The 24,360-nt window shown below is 37.2% G+C and overlaps 1 long non-coding RNA gene and 1 other non-coding gene across 2 annotated transcripts; both read right to left on the bottom strand.

The window, feature by feature from the left end:
* Positions 1 to 1,350: 1,350 nt before the first annotated feature.
* Positions 1,351 to 18,196, bottom strand: LOC113600164 (uncharacterized). The gene is made up of 5 exons (XR_003421161.2): positions 18,138 to 18,196; positions 17,689 to 17,728; positions 6,002 to 6,054; positions 4,415 to 4,462; positions 1,351 to 1,483 (listed from the first exon to the last, which is right to left on the bottom strand). It is a non-coding gene; the product is annotated as an uncharacterized LOC113600164 (long non-coding RNA).
* Positions 18,197 to 21,571: 3,375 nt separating this feature from the next.
* On the bottom strand, positions 21,572 to 21,675 carry LOC113600877 (U6 spliceosomal RNA). Its single transcript, XR_003421982.1, has one exon. It is a non-coding gene; the product is annotated as a U6 spliceosomal RNA (small nuclear RNA).
* Positions 21,676 to 24,360: the final 2,685 nt, after the last annotated feature.

Below are 24,360 nucleotides of genomic sequence, written 5' to 3'. Positions count from 1 at the left end.
AATCAAGAAACAGAAAGATAAGGGATCCAAACACGAAAGGAGCACCTTCAGGAGATTAGCGAGGTCAAGTCCTAGGAAAGCAGGTGTGAGCCTGACATAGAAAGTGATCATCAGTGTAGTTGAGAGATGAAATCAGGGAGACATGAATTTTTTTAAGGCTGATGCATAAACAAACAAGAATCTAGTTTTGATAGTGCCCTTAAACCTTTGATAACTGTAGAAAATGCAAGGAAATATTGCATTTCCATCTAACAATGGAAGACAAACAGAGCCAAACAGGTAAATGCAATTATAGTACAGCACTTGGTTCTATAGTAAATGTCTTAATAAAATCCTAATAATACAAACATTGTCTACAAGTGTCCCATTAGAAAGCACAGACAGAGGTGTAGGTTACCAACTTCATGCTATAAAAGTAAAAGGGCATGTAATGGGAAACATTTTATCACCACCATTCATGTCACGGTTTTCACCATTGGTTTCCCCATTGGTTTCATCACCATGGTTTCATCATGGTGTTCTTGTTGCCTTCCATCTCTGCATGAGGTTTAAGCTCAAATGCAGGGAGATTCTTCAATTAGGATGGCAATTAGGATTGACTGACTAGAATGAACATTGCTTCCGCAGAGTAAAGAAGATGCCAGTGGGCAACAATATGTAGCAACGAAGCTGGCATTGGCGATAAAGCATAGGGGACTAGAGAAAGTCAAAGGAAAGTATTTGCCTCATTCTGGGCATTAGGGGGTTTGATATGTTAAAAGAAGCAAGGATAGAGGTCCAGAGAGGAAGGAGGGAAAATCAAATATTTATATTCACTCATTTATCATTCATTTAATTCTTTCATTTACTATGCATTTAACGCATACTGATTGAGTGCATATTATGTTTTAGTCAGGATTGCAGGTGCTAAGATAGATGCACCAAATAAAATGGACGAAAATCTCTCCTCTTAGGAAGTTTAATTCTAGAGACTAGCAAGAGCTAACGCTTGTCACTCTTACTGTGCCCAAGGCACTATTCAAAGCACTTTATATATATGCCAACTTGTTTTATTGACTTTCCACTCTCCAGGACAGAACCGGGATTTAGTGATGTGGGTAGTAGATATACTGAAGGTAATAATATCGAAGGCAGGAGCTCTCCCCACTTCCCATCCAGATGGAGATGAATTGTGAACTGCCTCATCCCCAAGACAGCCCCTCACCTCTAACAATCCAGAGCCAGCCCAGACTGACATGATTGGACAAAAGGGGGCATTTGAGTTTCTCCGGTCCAATCTCACTTTCCTTGTGGCATTGTGTATTAATCAAGACAAACTAAACTGTATTCAGAAGTAACAGCCACGTCTTCATGGTTCAGCACAGCAAATATTTATTTCTCATTGGTGTTTCATTTTCAGCTTTGGGGTCTGTAAGCTGTACAGTCACCCAGAGATGAGGGGTGGAGGCTCCATCCCTGGTAACATACAGCTTCCTTACTTACTCTGGAAAGAAAAAAAAAGATTCTGGAAAATTCTATATGGGCTTCTTAATGCCTCATTTTGGAGGTGATGCATATTCTTCCTGCTTATATTTCATTGGCCCAAAGTAGTCATGTAGCCCAATCTAACTACAAAGTTGGAAATAATAGTGGATCAATGGGAATATATAATGTACAGAAGGTGGTGCCCCCTTCCCCAGCTTCTAAATGAGGAAGTTTCAATCAAGAAGAATTTCAAAAGCAGAACATTTGAGAGCTAGCAAGCGTTGCAGGGACTTTCTGGTTAACGGATGCCATGAACCAAGTGAAACCTAGTGACTTGTAGTAAACTAGCAGGGACAGGGGCAGATAGGTTCAGAGGCTTCTTTACAATGGAGGGAACCTGGTGACACTGAGTAGGAGGCTCTATGGAGGCTGCTGGTCCTGGGTCAAGGCGACAGCTATCAGATCACGAGTTGTATCAACAACTAACCTCACAGTCTAAGCCCCATAAGGTGCCCAGAATCAATGAAGTTAGAAGAACTCTATATGACCCTCAAATGAATGGAAAGACCTGTTTAAATCACTTCTTATGATTTCCCTACTCCTCATCCCCAAATTCGTCAAGATGCTTTCTTAGGGACGAGCAAAGGTGGAGGAATGTGGTAGACACAAATATGTACTGTCTGATCTCTTTTCAAGGAAGGATGCCAGTTCTTTGCCTCAACTGAAAAGAGCTACCTTATCCCGGGTCGTATCCTACCCAAAGTGGCCCGTACTCAACAATTGATGATGGTAGGGGTTGAAAGACCCAGGCATTTGGCCCAGGATGCCTCTGATAGGCCATTTTTTAAATAGTTTTATTTCCTGTATAGGTAGCATATGGTTTCATATTATGGTGTGCAAATATAGTGATTCAACAATTCCGTGCAATGTCCAGTGCTCGTCACAAGTGACTCCTTAACCCCCATCACCTATTTAAGTCATGCCCCCACCCACCTCCCCTCTGGTAACCATCAGTTTGTTCTCTATAGTTAAGAGTCTGTTTCTTGGTTTATCTATTTTTTTTTCCGTTGTTATTTTGTTTTGTTTCTTAAATTCCACATGAGCAAAATAATATGGTATTTGTCTTCCTCTGATTTATTTCGCTTAGCATTATACTCTCTAGCTCTGTGTTGTTGCAAATGGCGGTGCTTCATTCTTTTTTATGGTTGAATAATAGTCTATTGTATATATACAAATCATGTGTATACACATGCACATATATTTACACGTACATTGTATACACACACACACACACACACATCACATTTTCTTTATCCATTCCTCAATCGGTGGACACGTGGGCTACTTCTGTAATTCACCTATTGTAAATAATGCTGCTATAAACATAGGGGTGCATCTATCCCTTTGAATTAGTGCTTTTGTATTTTGGGGGAAGATACCCAGTAATGTGATTACTGGATCATAGAGTAGTTCCACTTTTCACTTTTTGAGTAAACTGATGGGCCACTTATGCGCCAGAGTTTCTGTGGAATTAGCTATGTTTTTTGTCGTTCAGCAGCATAGACTTTTTCCTCTGCCCAATCTTGCTTTCTTTCCCTCCTTTCCACAAGTATTGATCCCTCCTAAACATCTTACGTGCCACACTCCATCTCAGCTTCTGATTCTGGAGAATATAATCTGCGATAGCCAGTGTCAGGAGTGGTCCAAGTAAGGGGGTGATAAAATAGGGTTATAGGACTGAATCACTTTTATCCCAGTCACTGGTGTTTGGTGGCACTCACAAGGCATCCCTGGCACAAGGCAGCAGCTCAACTGTTAAAACTCTCACTGTCAGTGAATTGAGATGGTCTACAGGTAGGAGAGAATGTAGTAGTTGACGCAATTTGTCAGACTTTTGAAAAGTACGGGCAAAGAGTAACTGTAAAGACAGTGGGCTTGGAAGGTTATTGCTAAATGGCATTGACCCCTAGCTAAATATGACAAAAGACCCTGGGGATTAAAGAACAATTGAAGATTGAGTGGGAAAGCTATAGGGCTTCTCTGGCAGCTTACAAAAGTTCTCTCCTCTTACAGAGGGAGTAAAGAAACATGAGGACCAGGCTCAGAACTTAATAGAGTGGCTGTCTTCTAGAGTATGGTAAATGCCAAGCAAGGATGTCTATTATGCCAAGGTGAGAGCCCTAATTAGAAAATGAATAGGAATAGGGCCTTTTGGGTGGATGATCGCAAGTGTTTTGAACCGCCTGCTATCCCTGAAACTTCTGAGACTATAAAGTAGCCTATCTCTTCCAGTTAACTCTACTCCCCTGCCTAGAAGATATTTCAAAAGCCTTTCGCCTGACAGATGTGTTCCCTTTAGGATCTCCTCTTTTATCTCCCTTTTTCTTACATTGCTGATTAATCCAGCTGGCCCATGTTGGGCCCAATAGGGAAACAAGAAGAGTCAACAGACCTAGCCATGCTGTGCTGGGGAATCCTGGGAAGCATGGGATGTGGGGTGAGATTCTTTGGGTAATTAATCAAAGGGGATGGATTATATGTCTACATAGTGAGAAAAAATTTACTGATTTGGATCTGGAATAATTTATGGTGTTAGAGCTATCTGTGAGAGGGAAAAATGTCATGTGGTACTTAAAGAAGCCTCATGGGAGAATTGTGATGCTCAGGTTCTGGAGCAGGGCCATGCCACCTGCAGCAGAAGATAATATGTCTTTTGAAAAACAGCTTCTAGAGACAGAATGCCTGGTCATGCAAAACCAAATGACCACACATCTGGAATTTCCCATTATGACTTGGATTCTCTGAGAGCCACAAGGATCAGGTGGGCCTAGGAGCAATCCATCACACCATGGAAGAGGTGTATCAGAACTGAGTCGAAGCAAGATCAAAAAGCACACACATGCTGCGTGAGTAAGTAGCCAAGGTCATCACTACTGAAGCATAGGTATACCTCCCTCAGCTAATGCCGGTGTTCAGATGAAGAGTCCCTCAAGATCAGCTATAAGAAAAAAAAAAAAGACATGGGTTACACATGGGTCAGTTTCATAAGTTTCAGCGGAAGTCAAAAACAGATGGTCGTTGCTCTATAATGTCACGTACTTGGAAGACACTAATAAAGGAAACTTCATGCCAGCCAGTTCATGTGGAAGGAAAAGGGGCCCTCCATCTTTGGACTCTTCAGGGTAGAAGTCCTGCTTTTTCCTCCATTCCACAGGCATTAAGAACTTAACAAGCCATAATGGGGTACAAATAGAGACTAAGAGGTTATGCCAAAGGAAAAATCCAATGTGTGGATTTTCCATAGTATCGCTATTATCTACTATTGCACCAGATTTTTACTTCCCCTGTGTATACTTCTGTCATCTTTTATCACTGCTCTTAACACCCAATCTCTTCATTGTAGCTGAATAATTTTCCAAAACTATTCTTTTTGAAGATTTTATTTTTAAGTAATCATTACACCCAACATGGATTCAAACTGACAACCCTGAGATCAAGAGTTGCATGCTCCACTAGCCAGGTGCCTCCCCAAATTAAAGTTTGATCATAACATGTCCTTGCTTCACTACCTCCGGAGTTTCCTCTTACTCTTTAAAATAAAGCCCAAGTGTGTAATACATGATCCTCACTCAGCTTCCTACCCAACCTCCCGGTCTTTGTTCTCACAAACTTCCAATTGGTCTGTCCTCTCCAGTCCACTGACCTGCTTTTTATTTTGGGAATATGTCATTCACTTTGTAACTCGCTGACTCTAAATATGCCATTTCTTCAGCCTGGAATGTATTCCCCATTCCTTCTCCCTCTATTTCATTAGGACCTCAATTTAAAAATAGCCTTAATCCAAGACCTTTCTTCCTGGCAAAATTAGGTTGGAGTACCCTTTCATATGTCCCCAAGCATCCTGTAGGTTCCAATGAGTAACATGTCATGTCATGTCCCTTAATTACTCACTTCTAACAATAAGCTTCCTGAGGACAGAAGCCACTGTGTCCATTATATATATATATAGTATATCATATAAATTATATAATGTATATATTCCTATATATTATGTACGTTCTTATATATAGCAATATATGGCATATACTCATGTATGTGCAGATGTTCATATATATTTATTTTTCATGTGCTCAGATGCTTAGAAAAATCATCAAGACAAGGTTTTGATTTAAATAGTTCTATAGGACCAGGTGAATTCTTAGAAGACTTGAAATCATTAGCACAGCTGCAGTAAATATAAAATAGGCTACATTTTATAGGAATTATAATACTTTCCAGATCCATTTAATACATTCTACAATAAAATATATTAATCATTGACAATATGGTGTCGTGGGTCAATTTTTGATATTCAAGAATTCCATAGCTCAATAGTTAAACCTTCTTGGTAGAAAGCATTCATAAGGAGAAACACCATTTTTAAGTAAAATAAAAACTTTTTAGTAGTATAATACTGGATATAAATTACTCATAATGACTTAAGCCAAGAGTGGACCAAGTATTTTTAAAATGTTCTTCAAAATAGAAACAGTTTTACCTTCCTGGAGGATGCAACTGGCAGGTATAATCACATTTAATTTTCTTGGGTCACTAAAAATGGAGGAACACAAAAACAATTAATAAAGGACAGAAAAATCACTAAACTTGGCCCTAGTTTCTTTGCATCAGGTGTCCTCAATTATTTAAATGGCATATTTTTCCAGATAATGTGCTTTCTCTCCACCAGAACTGCCCCACCTCACAGGCAACAAACACTGGCGAGCTTTTATTTACATTGATTCTATTAGGTGGCTCATCTCAATCTGTTTGAAAAACCTCAGGCAAATATATGGGCATCATCACTAATGCTCCTTATTATAGCCTTCATTTCTCTTTAGCTTGGTAAAACAGCTCATATTTATTTCCCTCTTGTTACATAGCATGTATAAATATTATTAGATATACCACAAGGGCAGGGTTTTTATTTTGTCTGTTCTTCAAGTTGATTTTTAATATCTTGCATGGAGTTCTGCTGTTGTGCCCTTTCTATTACTGCCTGTACTGACCCCTTCAGAGTAGAACACACTGAAATACGTCTGAAGAGTCTTCAGTAAAAGTCTCCTTTAGTGGAAGTTTTAGCCTTGTGCTGCTTTGCTTTTATTATTATTATTATTTTTAGTACAATGTTTGTAAATTTTTTTTTAACTGAAATTCATTTTGAGGGAGTACAATATCCTTGGTGACTCTACTGAGCTCTAATCCAGACTCATGGGTCTGAGGTAAGATGTGTAACAAAACAATTTTTAATATATTTCTTCAAAAGTGTATTTTTCACAGCTAAGGCAAAATTGAAGCCTGAGCAGTCAATTCAATTTCCAGGAGGATTGAGACAAATAAAATTTTGGCCATTTGTGAATTTCTTGAGTGCTTATTACATCCCCGGTGCTTCACTAACAATGACTGTTGAATGAATTTAAGCAAATGGTCATTCTGCAAATGTCAAGACCCCAAGGTGAATATGTTGATCTGTATTTTTGCATGCGGTGCTTTAGGCTGCGGAAATATTTCTAGAACAGAAGATAATTGGTATCTTCAATTTGCATTACACAGAATTGGATTTGGGGACATTTAGCATTCAAATTTCAGTTCTTGAGAAAAACCACACAAATTAAAATAGTTACTCTAAAAGAACTCTATGAGAATACATTTTGGGGTTTTAAGATGTCCTACACACTCTGAGAACCAATAAATTGTTGCCACAGTCATAATAACATATAGGTATTTCATTATATATAATGAAAGAATATGTGGGCAACAATTATGGAAGATGAAAAACCGATGGAGCAGAATCAATAAAATGGCAGTTTGAAGGCTGGCTCATGTACTTAATAGGCCCTAGGGCCACGTGACAGGTTAAAGGTCATTGAGTCTTAGTGTCTTCTTATATTAACTAGGGACACTATCACCGAACTTGCAGAGCTCCTGTGGTCATAACTTAAATAATTGTGACAAGCTCCTGTTTAACAATAAGTTGTTTAATAAACATTAGTTTTCCTCACCAAGATCCACTGGTTACATTTCTCTGGAAGTCATACAAATCCTAGTGATTTGGTGACTTTCTTTGAAATTGGTTTTTTGCTTTCATGTCACTTTTTAGTGACTTCTTAAGGCTACTTCCTGCTGGAATAACATACTCTTCCATGCATTCGGATGTGTTTCATCCAGCGCCCAAATACTGGGTGTATAAAATAAAAGCAACCTCCTTCCAGCTCCAGCTAGGCTGGGATCCCCCTCTCCCTGGGAACTCAGCTTGCAGTGATCTGTTGCTCATCATAGGTATCAGACCAGAACTGACTTCAGAATTTATGAAATGCCATTCTACATGTAGCATCAATTTTATTTGCCTACTAATTATTTTATTTTCCATGCATTTCAGAAAGTACTTCACACAAATACTAGTTATATTTTATGTGTCACACAAATGTACGATGTATGTCAACTTTCTCCTTTGTATCTGTTTCTTATAGGAACCTAGCAAGACTAAGAGTGAAAACACCTTGAATAAAGGTCAATATGTAAATCTCTTTACTGTCTTTATGCTCCTATGAGCAGGTTGTAGTACAAACCTCATCATTAAATTTCACTTTTCATTAAAGCATTTTTTCATTATGTAAACACTGTAACAGAAAATAAGTGGTTAATGAGTATCAAATACCTGAGAAATAGCCTCAAATGGGGTTGACTTTAAGGAAAATTTTCATTATACATGACATTGATACACTATGCCAGTTTCCATAGAAAGTTTTGAGCACGTTTGTGTACTTTTTGGTGAGGATGAGTTTTTTATCTTCAAACAGTGTATGTATGTGTCTATACACACACACATATATATATATATATGTGTGTGTGTGTGTGTATAGACACTGAATTATACAAAATTATATCTTTAATTATAATTATATAATTAGATATCATAATTTTTATACACATATTCTTTCATCCATGTTTTAGTAAGACCATTCGAATGTTCCACTGAGAATTTTATCCTTCCATGTTCCATCTGGCTCCAGAGGGCTTGACAATGTCAGAGGGCAGGCATATGACTAAAGTTAGGAGAGAAAGATTCTCCTTCCAGGAAATATATATATATGTGTATACACATATGAAGGAATATATACATACGTAGAATATATGTGTAGATATATATATATGTAGAATATATATATATAGAATATGTAGAATATATATAGAATATATATGTGTAGAATATACATATATAGAGAGAATATATATGTAGAATAAATGTGTGTAGAATATATATGTAGAATATATATGTATATATGCATGCATGTATGTATACGTGTATTGAACCTAACTTCTTTCATGTAGCTCAATCAATAGAGATTTATAATATTCTACAGGTATATATCAGTAGTTCATTTATTTTTTTATTGCTATGTAGTATTCTTTAGTCTACTCTTTCCATAGCTTATTTATTCAGCAGCTGAAGACAGTATGAAGTTTTTAGCTATTGTGAATATTACTATAAACATTTGTGTATGGATTTTTGTTTGAACTCATGTTTTCATTTTTATTGGGTAACACTCATAGAAGGTCCCCAATAAAGAGTGAAATAATGAAAATTGATATATATTTTCAGGATATCCATTTAGGCTATCTCTATTCGATAGACTTCATGAGCTTTGCAAGTTTGAACTCCTCAAGGAATTTGTTGACTACATCTGTGTTGTCAAATTTATAGGCATAAGGTTATTCATAGTACCACCTTTTCATAGTTGATGTCTGTAGGATCTGAACTGATGCCCCCTATATTTCCCTTTTTTTCATTTTATTTTTTATTTTTTGTAAATTTACATCTGAATTAGTTAGCATATAGTGTAACAATGATTTCAGGAGTAGATTCCTTAGTGCCCCTTACCCACTTAGCCCATCTCCCCTCCCACAACCCCTTCAGTAACCCTCAGTTTGTTCTCCATATTTATGAGTCTCTTCTGTTTTGTCCCCCTCCCTGTTTTTATATTATTTTTGTTTCCCTTTCCTTATGTTCATCTGTTTTGTCTCTTTTTTTAAATTTTTTTCTAACGTTTATTTATTTTTGAGACAGAGAGAGACAGAGCATGAACGGGGGACAGAGAGAGGGAGACACAGAATCTGAAACAGGCTCCAGGCTCTGAGCTGTCAGCACAGAGCCCGATGCGGGGCTCAAACTCACGGTCCGTGAGATCATGACCTGAGCCGAAGTCGGCCACTTAACCGACTGAGCCACTCAGGTGCCCCTGTTTTGTCTCTTAAAGTCCTCATATGAGTGAAGTCATATGATTTTTGTCTTTCTCTGACTAATTTCACTGACCATAATATCCTCCAGTTCCATCTACGTAGTTGCAAATGGCAAGATTTCATTCTTTTTTTTGCCGAGTAATACTCTATATATACCACATATTCTTTATCTGTTCATCCATTGATGGACATTTGGGCTCTTTCCATACTTTGCTATTGTCAATAGTGCTGCTATAAACATGGGGGTGCATGTGTCCTTTTGAAACAGCACACTTATATCTCTTGGATAAATGCCTAGCAGTGCAATTGCTGGGTCGTAGGATAGTTCTATTTTTAGTTTTTTGAAGAACCTCCATATCGTTTTCCATAGTGGCTGAACCACCTTGCATTCCCACCAACAATGCAAAAGAGATCCTCTTTCTCCACATCCTCACCAGCATCTGTTGTTGCCTGAGTTGTTAATGTTAGCCATTCTGACAGGTATGAGGTGGAATCTCATTGTGGTTTTGGTTTGTATTTCCCTGATGATGAGTGATCTGGAGCATTTTTTCATGTGTTGGTTGGCCATCTGGATGTCTTCCTTGGAGAAGTGTCTATTCATGTCTTTTGCCCATTTCTTCACTGGATTATTTGTTTTTTGTGTGTTGAGTTTGATAAGTTTTTTATAGATTCTGGATACTAACCCTTTATCTGATATATCTTTTGCAAGTATCTTCTCCCATTCTATTGGTTGCCTTTTGGTTTTGCTGATTGTTTCCTTCGCTGTGTAGAAGCTTTTTAGTTTGGTAAGGTCTCAGTAGTTCATTTTTACTTTTGTTTCCCTTGCTTCTGGAGACGCGTTGAGTAAGAAGTTGCTGCAGGCAAGATCAAAGAGATTTCTGCCTGCTTTCTCCTCGAGGATTTTGATGGCTTCCTGTCTTACATTGACGTCTTTCATCCATTTTGAGTTTATTTCGTGTATGGTGTGAGAAAGTGGTCCAGGTTCGTTCTTCTGCATGTCGCTGTCCAGTTTTCCCAGTACCACTTGCTGAAGAGACTGTCTTTATTCCATTGGATATTCTTTCCTTCTTTATCAAAGATTAGTTGGCCATACGTTTGTTGGTCCATTTCTGGGTTCTCTATTCTGTTCCATTGATCTGAGTGTCTGTCTTGTGCCAGTACCATACAGTCTTGATAGTTACAGCTTTGTAGTATAGCTTGAAGTCTGGGATTGTGATGCCTCCTGCTTTGTTTTTTGTTTTGTTTTGTTTTTTTCAAGATTGCTTTGGCTATTTGGGGTCTTTTCTGGTTCCATACAAATTTTAGGATTATTTGTCGTAGCTCTGTGAAGAATGCTGGTGTTATCTTGATAGGGATTGCATTGAATATGTAGATTGCTTTGGGTAGTATCAACATTTTAACAAAATTTGTTCTTCCTATCCAGGAGCATGGAATCTTTTTCCATTTCTTTGTGTCTTCTTTAATTTCTTTCATAAGATTTCTATAGTTTTCAGTGTATAGATTTTTCACCTCCATGGTTAGATTTATTCCTAGGTATTTTATGGTTTTTGGTGCAACTGTAAATGGGATCAGTTCCTTGATTTCTCTTTCTGTTGCTTCATTGTTGGTGTATAGGAATGCAACCGATTTCTGTGCATTGATTTTATATCCGAAACTTTGCTGAATTCATGGATCAGTTCTAGCAGTTTTTTGGTGGAATCTTTTGGGTTTTCCATATAGAGTATCATGTCATCTGCGAAGAGTGAAAGTTTGACCTCCTCCTGGCTGATTTGGATGCCTTTTATTTCTTTGTGTTGTCTGATTGCAGAGGCTAAGACTTCCAATACTATGTTGAATAACAGTGGTGAGAGTGGACATCCCTGTCTTGTTGCTGACCTTAGGGGGAAAGCTCTCAGTTTTTCCCCATTGAGGATGATATTAGGGTTGGGTCGCTCATATATGGCTTTTATCATCTCGAGGTATGATCCTTCTATCCCTACTCTCTTGAGGGTTTTTATCAAGAAAGGATGCTGTATTTTGTCAAATGCTTTCTCTGCATCTATTGAGAGGATCATATCGTTCTTGTCCTTTATTTTATTGATGTGATGAATCACATTAATTGTTTTGCAGATATTGAACCAGCCCTGCATCCCAGGTATAAATCCCACTTGATCAGGATGAATAACTATTTTAATGTAGTTTTGGATCTGGTTGGCTGTCTTATTGAGGATTTTTGAATCCATGTGCATCAGGGAAATTGGTCTATAGTTCTCCTTTTTAGTGGGGTCTCTGTCTGGTTTTGGAATCAAGGTAATGCTGGCTTCATAGAAAGAGTTTGGAAGTTTTCCTTCAATTTCTATTTTTTGGGAACAGCTTCAAGAGAATTGGTGTTAACTCTTTCTTAAATATTTGGTAGAATTCCCCTGGAAAGCCATCTGGCCCTGGACTCTTGTTTATTGTTAGATTTTTGATTACTAATTCGATTTCCTTACTGGTTATGGGTCTGTTCAAATTTTCTATTTCTTCCTGTTTCAGTTTTGGTAGTGTATATGTTTCTAGGAATTTGTCCATTTCTTCCAGATTGCCCATTTTATTGGCATATAATTGCTCATAATATTCTCTTAGTATTGTTTTTATTTCTGCTCTGTTGGTTGTGATCTCTCCTCTCTCATTCTTGATTTTATTTATTTGGGTCTTTTCCTTTTTCTTATTGATCAAACTGGCTCGTAGTTTATCAATTTTATTAATTCTTTCAAAGAACCAGCTTCTGGTTTCATTGATCTGTTCTACTGGTGTTTTTTTGTTTGTTTGTTTGTTTCAATGGCACTAATTTTTGCTCTAGTGTTTATTATTTCCTGTCTTCTGCTGGTTTTGGGTTTTATTTGCTGTCCTTTTTCTATCTCTTTAAGATGTCAGGTTAGGTTGTGTATCTGAGATCTTTCTTCCTTCTTTAGGAAGTCCTGTATTGCTATATACTTTCTTCTTATGATCACATTTGCTGCATCTCAGAGATTTTGGGTTGTGGTGTTATTTTCATTGACTTCCATATACTTTTTAATTTCCTCTTTAACTGCTTGGTTAGCCCATTCATTCTTTAGTAGGATGTTCTTCAGTATCCAAGTATTTGTTACCTTTCAAAATTTTTTCTTGTGGTTGATTTCAAGTTTCATAGCATTGTGGTCTGAAAATATGCACGGTACGATATCAATCATTTTGTACTTACTTAGGGCTGATTTGTGTCTCCATATATGGTCTATTCTGGAGAACGTTCCATGTGCACTGGAGAAGAATGTATATTCTGCTGTTTTAGGATGAAATGTTCTGAATATATCTTTTAAGTCCATCTGGTCCAGTGTATCATTCAAAGCCATTGTTTCATTGTTGATTTTTTGATTAGATGATCTGTCCATTGCTGTGAGTGGGGTGTTGAAGTCTCCTACTATTATGGTATTACTATCGATGAGTTTCCTCATGTTTGTGATTAATTGATTTATATTTTTGGGTGCTCCACATTTGGTGCATAAATGTCTACAATTGTTAGGTCTTCTTGGTCTGTAGAGCCCTTGATTATGATATAATGCCCTTCAGCAACTCTTGTTACAGTCTTTATTTTAAAGTTTAGATTGTCTGATATAAATTATGGCTATTCTGGCTTTCTTTTTTTGACCATTAGCATGATAGAGGGTTCTCCATCCCCTTATTTTCAATCTGAAGGTGTCTTTAGCTCTAAATTAGGTCTCTTGTAAACAACATATAGATGGATCTTGTTTTCTTATCCATTCTGTTACCCTATGTCTTTTGATTGGAGCATTGAGTCCATTGACATTCAGAGTGAGTACTGAAAGATATGAATTTATTGCCATTATGATGCTTGTAGAGTTGGAGTTTCTGGTGGTGTTCTCAGGTCCTTTCTAATCTTTGTTGATTTTGATATTCATATATATGTATATATACTCATATATGTATATATGAATATATGTATATATATGTGTATATATACATATACATATATATATATATATATATATATATATATACATATACATATACATATATATATATATGTTCATCTTTTCTCCCCTCAGAGAGTCCCCCTTAAAATTTCTTGCAGGGCTGGTTTAGTGTTCAAAAACTTTAATTTTTGTTTGTCTGGGAAACTTTTTATCTCTCCTTCTATTTTGAATGACAGCCTTGCTGGATAAATAATTCTTGGCTGCATATTTTTCTGATTCAGCACACTGAATATATCCTGCCACTCGTTTCTGGCCTGCCAAGTTTCTGTGGCTAGGTCTGCTGCAAACCTGATCTGTCTTCCCTTGTAGGTTAGGGACCTTTTTTCCCTTGCTGCTTTCATGATTCTCTCCTTGCCTGAGTATTTTGTGAATTTGACTATGGTATGCCTTGTTGAAGTCGGTTTTTTTTTTTTTTAATCTAATGGGAGTCCCTTGTTCTTCCTGGATTTTGATGTCTGTGTCTTTCCCCAGGTTAGGAAAGTTTTCCACTATGATTTGCTCACATAACCCTTTTACCCCTATTTCTCTCTCTTCCTCTTCTGGGACCCCTATGATTTTGTTGTTATTCCTTTTTAATGAGCCCCTGATTTCTCTAATTTTTAAATCGTGCTCTTTTGCGTTAATCTCCCTCTTTTTTTTCTGCTTCATTATTCTCTATAAGTTTGTTCTCTATATTGCTGATTCTCTGTTCTGCCTCATCCATTCTTGCCACCATGGCATTCATCTATGATTGCAGCTCATGGCTGCATTTTTTATTTCATTCTGACTAGTTTTTACTTCTTTTATCTCTGCAGAAAGGGATTCTAATCTATTTTTAACTCCAGCTAGTATTGTTATTATTGTGATTCGAAATTCTGGTTCAGACATCTTGTTTGTATCTGTGTTGGTTAAATCCCTGGCTGTCGTTTCTTTGTGCTCTTTCTTTTGGGGTGAACTTCTTCATTTTGTCATTTTGAAGGGAGAAAAGGAATTAATGAGGTAGACAAATTAAAATTTAAAACATTAACATTAAAAAATATTAAAATTAAAAAATTAAACACACACACACACACAAGTCGAATAAATGATGCTAGATCCTAGGTGTGTTTTGGTCTGGGTGTTGAAAGTAGTTTGAGAGATTAGAGAAAAAAAAGGGGGTTAGAAAAAGGAAATCATTTGAGAATTTGAAAAAATGAATACCCTGAAGTAGACTAAAATGAGATGATGGGAATAAAATAGAAGTTGAAAAAATTTACACAAAAGTAAAGAATATAGTATAAAAAATTAAAGAAAAATATTTTTAATAGAAATTGAATATAAAAATGATTTTTTTCTTTTTCTGTATTCTAGAAAAAGAAAAGAAGTTAAAATGAGGGGAAAAAAAGAAAGAAAATTGAATACATGGATCTGCTAACAGATTGAAATAGGACTGAAATTACTTCATTTTCCCCCAGAAATCAGACTATGAAGTGCTTTACAGTCCATAAAGTAAGTAGGTGGTGAGACTTGTGTTCTTGAAGAGCGAGGTTGGTCCAGTTGGGCGGGGCTCAGTGTAATGTCTCCGTTCTCCACTAGATTGCGCTGCTAGCCTACTGGGGTGGAGTGTTGTGGTGCTCGTAGGTGCGTATGCACATGTGCAGGAGCAGTGAAAATGGCGTCACCCAGCTACTCAGTCTCTAGTATCAGAACTCTGTTCTCCCCAATCAGCAATCGCACACTGGTCTTCTGTCTTCAGCTTTCGTCCACTCGCCGCTCTTTCACTGTCTGTGACCAAGCCCCAGGCAGTACCTCTCTTCTGAGTTTTGTCTCAGAAGCGGCTGTTTTCCCCGGCCCCTTACTTCTGAAGGACCTGAGGCTTTGACCAAGCAATGGCCGAATGAGCAATGGCCGAATGTCGACTGCACCCAGAAACACTTGCTGGACCCTGCTGCTGCTGGTGCCCCGACACTGGCCAGATGCCAGCCGCCCCAGAAAAAGTTTACAAGATAGTGTAGCAGCAGCATTTCAGGGATTATGGACGATCACAACACACATCCGGCACCAGGCTTCACCCTTAATGACCTTGTTCCAGCACCAGCAAATATGGCCATTTTCTGGGGTTTGCTGGGACCAGGTGGCTTCAACAGTCTCTACCAAATGTCCTTCCAGCAGTGGAGCCGCTTTTCCCTGTGTGGCCTGAGAAACTCCCAGACCCCACTCTGTTCCTGGGGATTTTCCCTTTCCACCAGAGCACCACCAGGTATCGAGCTGCAGAGTTGCAGACTTTGTGCTCCCCTTGTTTACAGTCTTAATGGAATTTAAACCCTGTCCTTTCTCCTTTCTCCCTTTTTAGTTTAGTCCTGTGGCTGTTTCCAATTTTCTGCTTTCTCTCCAGCTGCTTTTGGGGAGGGGTGCTTTTCCCATATTCTCAGCCCCCCCACCCAGTCTCCATCCTCTCTCTGCTCACAAAACCACCTCCCTTCCTGCTCCTTCTCACTCCCCAAGTTCACCTCTCCACACCCCGTACCTGCTGAATTCTGTGCTTCAGGTTGTGCAGGTTGTTGTGTGAATCCTCCAATCAGTTTTCCAGGTGTGCAGGATGGTTTAGTTTTGGTCTGGCTGTATTTCAGGGATGTGAGACAGACAAAAATATTCCACCATCTTGGCTCCTCCCCCCATATTTCATTTTGTATACTGGAAATTTATGTCTTCTTTTCTTTATTGTATTGTATTCTGATTTATTTGCTCAATCTGGCTAGAAGTATATCAATTTATTTGATCTTCTCAGAGCCAAATTTCAGTTTCACTGACTACTCTCTAAAATTTTTCTATTCTTAAAGTCATTGTTTTCTTCAATTTTCTTTATTGTACCTTTCTGTCTATTTGGTATGGGCTTAATATGCTTTCCTTTTTCTAATTGATTAAGGAGATAAATTTAGATGACTAATAGAAGAACTTTCTTATTTTCTAATCAAAGTGCTTATTTCTATAAAATTTCCTCTAACCACTGTTTTACCCACATCAAACAAGTTTTGCCTAGCAAAAAAAAAAAAATTCACAGAATGAGGATTGAGTCAATTTAGACAGTTGAACTGATTCTGTAGTCTGTTGATGTTATTTTTACCTTCAGTTCAGAGCAACTTAAAATTTCTCCATTCAGTTTTCTTCTTAGGGTGTGGATGGTTAGGGTCTTTCTCATGATTTTCCTGTTCCAGTCTTTTGCCTTACACCTTCCTGTATGTCTGTATTGCAGATAGGCTCTTTCTACCCTCTTGTCCTTTTCTAGCAGTAGTCCCTCTCACTTGTTATTTGATACTTGCTAACCTCATGGTGGGTGTCATAGAGGGTTCTTTGTTGTCCCCATTCAGTCTCATTCTTAGGCAGGACCTTTGTCCCTATGCCAGACAGGTGGTAATTTCTCTGTGACTCATCCTCCTCCTCCAGCATTGGGAAATCACTAATGGTCTGGGACTTGGATAATTTCCTGCCCTTCCTGTAGGGTTCAATGACTCTTTTTTTTATATTTCTCCCAGCTACTGTTGGTCTTGGATGCCAGGATTTGCTACCTTTTCCTCAGTAGCTTAAGGGTTGTGTTCCTTAGGGCCTATGTCAAATGTCACTCTTTTCTGTATTGGTGGCTATTCCCTCCTGTAGACCAGCACCGCCCAAGAGGACTTTCTCCAGTCTCTTTCCCACACCCTTTTTTCTTGTGAGCAACCAGCAGAAGCCCATGAAGAAGAACCTATAAGAGGTTTCTGTTTCCCCTTGAATCTCTAGCACTCGCAATTTCTCTACTGTCTCATTTGCCCACATCCAACCTTTAGTAATTTGTTAAGCAGTTTAGTTTTGTTGTTGTTGTTTTGTTTTGTTTTTTAGTTTTTTTTTTACCTTTATCTATCTATTTCTTATCTATTTGAATGGAGGTGCTGTCTTTCTCCTGAGGCCAGAGGTGAGTCAATACTCATGTTCCATCTCTTCTGGAAGAATGACACCATACCTTTGATTTCAGGCTGTTTCCTTACTCTCTTCTCCGCTCCCTGATGGTTCAAGAAAATTAGTATGCGATTTTAGTGTTTTATATATAGTTCTGCTATATAAGTTTGCATTTTGATATTTATAACTTTTATACCTTCACTTTGAACTTTTAGTTATAAAATGAAAGCAAATATTTTAATAATCTTACCAAACTCACTTATGTTTTCTAGGACATAAAATACTAAACCAAATTAATTTCTTCTTAAATTTTCAATGCATAATAACTAAACTAGTTCTATGTTTTTAAAGTTTCTTTTCTTTTCTTTTTTTTACTGATATAATCTGCATGATCATTTTCCTATATAAATCCTACAAAGTCTTTAATTCATTTAAGATTTTCAAAATTCATTGAGGCCTACATGAGAGGAGACAATGCTTATAACCAGAAGGTCCACAATTTGGTGTAATTACCTCCAGAAGTCACTATTAACACAGCTTGGGCTTCATGACCGCCACAGAAGTGGATTCCTTAACAATAAAATAATAATGCAGTTAAAAATGAACTAAAAATTTCCAACTTTTATCCCTGTGAGATTTTGCATTGGATATTACTTTTACAAAGTTTAAGTTTTTCCAAGTCAAAACTTTTAAAACTAGATTTGGGGAAGGAATGGTAAATTGTTATTTAAGTATCTAGGTAAGGGGCACCTGGGTGGCTCAGTCGCTTAAGTGTTGGATTTTTGATTCTGGCTCAGGGTGAGACGGCACCCACATCTGTCTCTTCCCTGAGAGCGTGCAGATCCTCATTGGGATTCTTTCTCTCCCCTTCTCTCTCTGCCCGCCCCCACTAGTGCGCTTGTGCTCGCTGTCTCCGTCTCTCTCCCTTTCTCCAAAAATAAATAAAGAAACATTTAAAAATATCTAGGTAATAAGAATTTTGTTTTGCACTCTATATTCAGTATGATCATTATCATTCTATGTTGATTATTTTTAGTTTGTCTTACTTTTCTGGGATTTTTGTAAATTTAAATTGCAGTGAATGGAGGTGGGTATATTTATGTTTACATCTCTAGTATATTTTAGTTTATGCATTTTACTATTAATTTTTCTGTTACTTACCTTTACAGTAATATTTATTAGGCATCGGCTAGAATTTATGTTTTTATTGTTGGAGCAAAGAACAACAACCACAAACAGGGCAAAAGCATTCAATAAGGACATATGGTATGGACAAAATATATTGTTGTAAAGGGGAGATGTTGAGATGTCATTCCAGGCTAAAGAAAGGGTATGAATAAAGCCTAACAAAGTGAAAGAATCATCAAATCAGTGACAAGGAAAAGAGTGGGTAGTTAAAGAAACTAACACAAAAGAAATAATGAGGGTTATATTGGGAAATAGGAGACAAAATACTAAACACTTCAGGGTGGCCTATAGAGTTTGTGAATAATAATTGAAAAATGAGCCATGTCGAGAAATAGTCTGGGCTGGTTTCTCAGCAACCTTCCCTCCTTCATAGAAATCTGGGAAGAGGTTTGCAAGCAGTATTTTTAGAGTACAAAATTTTCTTGGAAATATATTCCTTCTACAAATATGAATCAGCAGTGCTCTGTGGGAGCTACATACTTCTGCTTGAATCTTTCTTTATTAACAATAGTGTTGAGTCTGCATATGCTAAATAAGTTAATTAATACACAATCCTCAAACATGTCTTTGAAGGGGATATAGAGTTTTTATATAGAAGAGAACATAAATGTATTATTCACACACCCAAAATTTAACAAAGGTAAAAGCAAGGATTTGTTTGTTATTTCACATTGACCAATATAAGTGTGTGTGTGTGTGTGTGTGTGTGTGTGTGTGTGTGTGTTGGTTAAGAGAATTGCTGAGTAGTCATTTAGTCAGATAAATATACTGCTTTCTTTTACATTTTTGAGATGGTCAATGCATTTTTACATATCTAGAAAACCTTAAAGGTATGTGTATTTTGATTATGTTATTGGTACCAAAATCACCTCTAATAACTTTTTAAAAAAATGTTTATTTTGAGAGAGAGAGAGAGAAAGCAAGGGAAAGGCAAAGAGAGAAGGAGACAGAGAATCCCAAACAGAACCACACTATCTGTGTGGAGCCCAATGTGGGGCTTAAACCCACACACCATGAGGTCATGCCCTGAGCCCAAACCAAGAGTTGGACGCTTAACCAAGTGAGCCACCCAAATGCCTTACCTATAATAACTTTTGGACACCAAATGAATAGGCCTAACTTTACATCAATCCAGACTAAGAGAAATGTATTTTCAAAAATTTGTGGATGAACATCACTCATTACTGATTTATCATAATTACCCCCAATTTTTATTCCATTTTCATTGTGTTATGATTATTAACAACTCCCAATAAAGAACTGCATAACCTAATACAAAAAGAAGTAGAAGGGGAATAATGTGATGTTTACTTGGTATGTGGGAGTTTTATCATCTTCATAAATTCAAGTCACCCATTCATTCGAAAATGTCTATTAAGTACCAGAAACAATGCTAGGCATGGGGGAGACATCAGTGAATGAAACTGATTAAATCGCTATCTTCACAAAAGTCACATTTATACCTGGGTGAAGTAGAATGTAAAGAAGGTATGTATTAATTGGTGATAAGTACAGTGGTGAATAAAATAGAGAATGAATAGAAGATACGAAGTGTGTTTGTTATGAGAGACAATTTTACTTGTCTCTAAAGGACCAACTAAGAAAAATATTTAGCAGCATTCTGATATAGGTATGGGGGCAAACCACTCATATATATCAAAGAAGAGTGTAAAGAAAGTGGAGAAAACAAAAAAAAATGATTTTGGTTCAGAAGCATGCCTGATCCGCTGATAAAAAAGTAAGCTATTGTCAGAGTTTTGGAACTGACTCTGGGACAGGAAGGTGTTAAAGGATCTGCCCAAAAGGATAAAGTGATATGACTGTTTCTGTGGGGTCAGTCTGGTAGCTTTACAGAGAACCATGTGTCAGCAACCAGGAACATTAACATTAGCTGGCTAATGAGTCATGATAATGGCCTGTTTCAATGTGTTTGCGTGGGGGCAGTAGAAATGGTGAAATTCTAAATATATTACAAACATGGAGACAGCAGATTATCCTGATTGGCAGGATGTGAGAAAAAAAAGCAGAGATGATTTCATGATTTTTGTTTGTTTTTTTTTCTCCCTGAGTGACTGAAAAGATAGAGTTCCCATGAACAACATGGGAAAGTCTGTGTAACAATAGCAAGTTTGCAGAGAAAGATCGATATACCAATTTTGTGCACATTAATTTAGAGTAGACAGAATGAGATAAGTAATGGGGATGAGAAAGATATCATATAGACAATTGGATATGCAGGTCTGAAATTTCAAGGGACATCCAAACTGAAGGTATAAAGTTTGGGGTGATTATCATCATCATATATTTTGTATCAAAGTCATATTGGATAAAAATATCAAGTCAGTGAGAATAAACTTCCAAGTGAAGAGAAATAACCTGAAGAAGTCCAAGGGCAGAGCACATTTGAGAGTGAGGAGAAAAAGAAAAACCATCAAAGGATAATGAGAAGAAAGAATTCGATTACACTCACAATCATGGGTTACTTTTAAATTGCCAAGCATTTTAATATGATTTAATTTAATCATTGAAAATGGTATAGAAGAAAGAATATTATATCCCTGATACAGATGAATAAAATAATTTGGGGGGATCATCTTCCTCAAGATCACCTATTTTAGGTAGTGGAGATTGTATTTGAACTCTGATGTGGAATTTCAAGTCAAGTAAATTTCATTTCCCACTACTCACCTAAGTGATGATTCCTTCAGCATTTGCGTCTTTGGGTTCACTGGATGAAAATACCAACCTTGCACAGTGGCTTAAATATTGCTTCATGAATTTGCCTATCATCCTTGCTCAGGAGGCCATGCTAACCTTCTCTGTATCATTCCAATTTTGCTACACGTGCTGCCGCAGTGAGCACAAATACAGCTAGAACAATCTTCTGAGGTGACACACAAAACCAATAATTTTGGGAAGATTCTGAGGTGGGTGAGGAGGATGGGAGAATTTGAAACAACGGAAAGGAGATGGCACGAAATACAGAAAGCTTGGGGCTCTGTAAAAGTAGGCTGGAATATATTGTTCAGTGAAATTTCTGGTTGTCAATTCAGGATGAAGCACTAAATTTCTGATGCAAAGATTACAAACATGATGTCTTTGTTAGAAGTGAGATGAATAGGAAAAAAACTATAAAGAACACAATAGCAGTTTTAAGAAAAGCTCAAGAAATAAGTAAATACCTACCAGCTACATACTAGAGTTCATAATGGTTTAAAGATACAGATCTAATCCTGTGATATGGACACATCTCTTGTTTTTATGTTTCTTATGAATCCTCAAGTTCATAGCTCTCTCCATGATGGAATTTAGAATCTCCATTTTATTCATTTTGTAGCTTCCTCATTCCTGTGAGCATATTATGTCAATTTTTATCAGTGTTTGGAATATAGATGCCTAATATCACAATAGATAATATCAGTGAAGTAAGAAGAAAAAAAAGAAAAAAAAATCTTTCACTTAACTTTTTAATATTCATTGCTTAGGATCTCTTCTTGTCAGAATAACTTTGAATGCTAATTTGTGTTATAGATATAATTTGTTGAATAGAATTATTACATCTTGTAAATAAACATGTGTCCAGAATTTAGACCGAAATAGACCCTGTATGAAAAAGATGAGTTGGCAAAGTTATAAAATATCTCATCTCTATTTGATATCTATCTATGATATTTCTGAATTTTATAATACCAACTTTCAGACATGCACATGGCACAATGATGTTTCATAAAGCTCATTTTATCAATATTTATGAGTACATTCTAAGCGTCATAAAACTTGCTAAAAGTTCACAAGAAGACAACAAAAATATTTCAGGACAAACGTAAAATTACAAGGGCAAGCTATGCTATGGAAAATTCCAGGGCTGGTGAGAGGTAAGTATGATTCTGGAGTTCTTAAAATCCTAGTAAAAGTATCTGTGGGTCATGAAGGACCCACAACATAGCCAGTCTTATGGCATTGGAAGCACCGTGAGGAAAATGCAAATTTTCTTGACAGTAGTCTCCATCTAACATTGTATTATTTTAATTGGGTCCTCTTTGTGTTGGTAAAAAAAAAAAAGCCTAAGGAGGTCATCTGACCTCCAAGATCAAGAAGTGGATTCTGGAATACGATGGATGATTGCCTTTGCTTTCCATTACAATGTTTTGTTTTAAACCAGTAGCCCTTAAGAGTAGTTCATGAACACCTGGGGGTCCCTAGGACAATTCCTTGTTGTTTGAAGATATTTTTTTTCCATAAAATTATGAGAACATTTTAAATTACATTGACACTTGCACTGATGATGAAAAAGCAGTGGTGATGTATTTTACTTGCTGTTACTTGAAAAAAAAATGTCTGAAAAACTATGGTTACTCAAACTTGGGATTTTGGTACACATGTTCTCCAAAGAAATGAAGAGAGCTTCTCAGCTAGCAGCAGTTGTTGATATAAATTGAGCTGTCACGTGAAAACTAGAACCTTGGAAAACTTTTATCAACCACTGTGAGCTTGACAGCTTTTCAGTTCATGTACTAGTTTGCTATTGCTGTGTAACAAATTATCACAAACTTAGTGGCTTGAAATAATAATCATTTATTAGTTCACAGGTCCACAGGGCAGGAAGTTGGTATGACATAGCTGAGAGCTCAGAGTACATAGGCTGAAATCAAAGTGTCAGCCAGACTACATTCCTCTTTGGATCTCAAAGTCCTTTTCCCAGGTCACAAGCCTTTTGGCATAAGTAAGTGGTTGTAGAACTGAGCTCCCCACTTTCCCATTGCCCATGGGCCACTGTCAATTCCTAGAAGTTACTCTCAAGTTCTTGCCATTTTACTCTCCCTTCCCATCTTCAGAGCCAATGATGGAGAATCTCCCTCTTATCAAATCCCCTTTATTGATTGACCTCATGAGGTCAGTCTCATTTATCATATTCATGGGTGCAGTTCATCCTCGAGGAGGAGGAAAGTCGGATGCATACTGATGGTTGGGAATCTACCAACTCCCAGGCTCAGCACCGCATCATCCCTGAGCATAGCATGAATTTATATCTTTGGATCTAGATCATAATTTTTCAACCTTCTAAATATAAACAATCTCATTGGACCTCTTCTCAGACAATTGGGTTATTCTCCAATCTTTTTGAAAAGCATTGCACTGTGCCTCTAGGAAGCTCATTTCCACCCTTATTTTGAGCTAATCTACATGCAGATGAAGCTAAAGGCCCAAAATATGAAATACCCAATCTTACTCTCCTTATGAGTGTTCTTTTTAGCGACTTCAAGATAATTTTCAGATATCTACATTTCCATGAAACATAAAAGGCTACCATACATAAGTGCTCTTGCTATTAGTATTTCTGAACATAAAATTCTAACATCTCCTCCTTCTTAAGAATCTTGCAATATGGTAGAAAACAGAATGGTAAATAATCCTATTTCTAAATTATCCCTGCTCTCACTCTCATACTGGTGCTCCGAGTTTCTATATGATATGGAAATGATCTGTCCACGCACTGGTAATACTATTCATCAAGTGCTCACACTTCACTAGGTGCTCAATAATGATA

Source organism: Acinonyx jubatus, chromosome B1 (genome assembly GCF_027475565.1).
Source record: "Acinonyx jubatus isolate Ajub_Pintada_27869175 chromosome B1, VMU_Ajub_asm_v1.0, whole genome shotgun sequence".
NCBI lineage: Eukaryota > Metazoa > Chordata > Mammalia > Carnivora > Felidae > Acinonyx > Acinonyx jubatus.
The sequence above is the reverse complement of the archived record's forward strand: the minus strand, read 5'-3'. Positions and strand labels throughout refer to the sequence as shown.